The sequence below is a fragment of the Gymnoscopelus microlampas genome, assembly GCF_963454915.1.
Source record: "Gymnoscopelus microlampas genome assembly, chromosome: 10".
NCBI classification, from domain to species: Eukaryota; Metazoa; Chordata; class Actinopteri; order Myctophiformes; family Myctophidae; genus Gymnoscopelus; species Gymnoscopelus microlampas.
Window position 1 is genome coordinate 52,881,039 of NC_139947.1, and position 3,398 is coordinate 52,884,436.

Genomic DNA, 3,398 nt, shown 5'->3' on the forward strand with positions numbered 1-3,398 from the left:
TTCAACTCTTCCAAAATAGCAGATCTACAAGCTCACAACGTCCTGCAATGCATCACATTATGAGCTTGTAGATCTGCTATTTTTCTAAGACAAATATAAAAAGGTTAAATAGGCCCTTCTGCATAAAGAGTACTGTAAGTATGTTTTAATGACAATACTTTTGTACTTTTACAGACCGTTTACTTGTAATAGAGTATTTCTACATTACTTCTAAGTCATTCTGGATAAGAGTGTAAATGTCTCAATTGTAACTTGTACTTGTAAATGGTATTTGTACTTTTACTTCAGTAAAACCTGTGAGTACTTCTTCCACCACTGTCCTGATAGCTTTACATTAAAGAGCTTCTGTAATGTTCATGTTCATGTTGTCAATAAAGACACATTCATTACATTAAAGAGCTTCTGTAATGTTCATGTTCATGTTGTCAATAAAGACACATTCTAAAGCACTGTTGTTTGTCTGTTGTATGTTTTAATGATGATTATTGTTGTATTATATACATTTGTTTGTACTTTGTTATTTATTATCTATATACTGATGTCATACAGAAACATTGTGTCTCCATATTTCTTCTTTATATATATGTTTAGTAAATCTCTGCTTACGGGCAGAAACCAACTCAAATATTAACTTTTCAAGAATAAAAAGAAAACATGCTTTTGAAAGGATCCCTGGCTAATAAGCCTCATTTGCCATAATACATTATAATTGCCCTCTATAGACCAATTATGTGTTTACTAACATTGAGACTGGACGCACAGGTGATTGTTTCACGCAATCAATTCTCAACCTGTTGCAGGACGTGCAGGGAATGTTAGAGGGGCAGAAATTACCGAAAATAGCCAATCTCCAAGCTCACAACGCGCCGCGTTGTGAGCTTGGAGATTGGCTATTTTCGGTCTGTGATGCCGCACTAAACTAAGTGTAATCAAAATTCAAGCCAATACCGGAGATACTTTCAACATAAAATGCTGCATTCAAGTTCAGGAGAGTTTGGAAATGGCAATTCTCTTGAACGCTGCGTTCAGGTATGGCATGGTAAGAGTGCGTTTGTATTTTTTTCTCCAAACTAGTAAGTGCTACATTCATGGTCTGGAGAGGGCACTTTTACAGATGGGTAAGAGGGCAGGGGCTCAAGCCCCCTTTGATGTGTCCGTGTGCCCGTGCCTGACCTGTTGTGTAGTGTTGGCTAGTGAGGCGCGTCCTGGCGAGACCTGACAGAATGGGTTTCATTGAGCGCATACTGGTTCTTATCAGTGTGACGTCGTCTGTTAACCCCTGAAGCCGATTTCTACAAATGTCTTCTAAATCCCAACAGTTTTCTGAAAAACCTTTGTTTCTATATCAGTGGTTCTCAAACTTTTTCATGTCAAGGACCCCCAAAATTATATTTATTTGACCGCGGACCCCCATCTCAAAATATGTTGTTCCAGGGACCCCCCAGAAGCAAAGATTTGAGTTACAAATGTTAGCTTTAAAAGAATATAAATATATTAATTTGCACACTTTTTCTCGTTTTTTCAAAAATAGCAGATCTACAAGCTGTGTGCATCTTCATGTGCTTCAGTGTTGCTTCTTTATTAATGCCACGGCGTGAGCTCCTCGGTTGTACAGCATAAATGTTGGTTTTGATATATTTTTGGTTAATTGTCCAGACCTAGTAGGCAGAGATCTCTGATCATATGTGAGTCCAGCCACCACCTGTCTGTCTGACTGAATGAACAGAGCGCCACCAGGTGGCTGAACTTGGCTCAGCAACATAAGAAGATATGAGCACAACTCAAGTGTCAACAAGCAGTTTCATTAAATGCACGGTTCAGAGGAGTTCATACAGACATTCATTAAAATCTTCTTAAATTAGGTACCTGTTATTTAAGTAGGCATGGGCATACGTTTGCGTCCAAAAAACATGAAATTCAAACTTTACTTTGTTTCTGAATCTACACCCATCTGATCTAGCAGCCTCTATGGGCTGATTGTAGGGCTTTTAGCCTTATTAGTTTAGCACTTATAAGGCTTGTTTTTTTTATATACCTGAGAGAGTGTTGCACCTGGTCTTCCTATGTAGTAATGTCCATGTTGACACATCAGCCTCTTCCGGTTCCTGTTTAATCTGTGGAGGTAGTGGTTCCTCCTGGACCAGACTGGGGCTCCTCTTCTCCTCATGTTCAGATGAAACCTCTTTACACACAGACAGAAGGAGGACAAGAGAGTAGTAGAGAGTAACTCAAAGTGGGTTACCTGGGTTCCATTTTAGAGGCAATATTTCCAGTGATAAAATGGAAACTAAAGTAATCCAAAAAGTCAACCAAAGATCAAGACTTTTGTACAGGATCTCCTCACTGGTCAGTAAGAATACATGGAGGACTCTAACAGGAGCACTCATCCAAAGTCACTTCAACTATGCATGCACCTCATGGTACCATAGCACCAAAAAGGCCTTAAAAACAAGGCTCCAGACATCCCAAAACAAACCGGTAAGGCTACTTGGCCTCACATCTACAACTCATTAAACCCCTGCTCATTTTGCTATGATGGAATGGCTCAGGGTAGAGGACAGAGTACAGCAACTTGCAATGGGCCTGGTCTACAAGATACACTACACCACAAACCCACAAAGACACCCATGTACCTGTCATGTACCTTCACAAACATCAATGACGTCCACAATCACTACACCAGAGGGAGCTCCACTGATTGATTGATTGAATATTTTATTAGGCAAAAGAATGTAAAACAACACATTTACATTTAAAATACTTTGTCTAACAGGTCCGTTCATAAAAGTCCTTGCGGACTTGTTTCCAATGAGGGCCTTGGTATTCAATTCATAGACATATATAGTGGCACCACAGTTCGAATATCATTACACAAAGAAATAAAAAATAAAACAGCAAAAAAATTATATATATATATATATATATATATATATATATATATATATATATATATATATAACACTATGTACAGCCAATGGAATAAAAAAGGGGGGAAAGATATGTACAAGAACAGGGGGTGGGGGGGGGTCGGCTGTCTAACGGGAAAATGGTACTACCTCCTCTTTTGGCCTCCTGAAAAGTGATTTTTTAAGGCTCTTTTAAATGAGCCCAGCGAACTGCATTTTTTTGAGGGATGGGGTTAGACCATTCCAAACCTGGGTGGCAGTGCTGTAGAAGGAGAATTTGCCCATGTTTGTTTTATGGGTGGGTGGTACCAAATTGTTGTTTGCACTCCCTCTGGTATTGTGACTGTGGGTGTCACTAACCTTTTGGAGGTATTTACTCAGATATGCGGGAATAGGGGGCATATCGGGCAAATTTTCATTTACAATTTTGAAGGCCAGTCCCATTTTTAGTTGTTTAACCCTGTCTTCCACCCTGAGCCAGCCTAGGCTGGC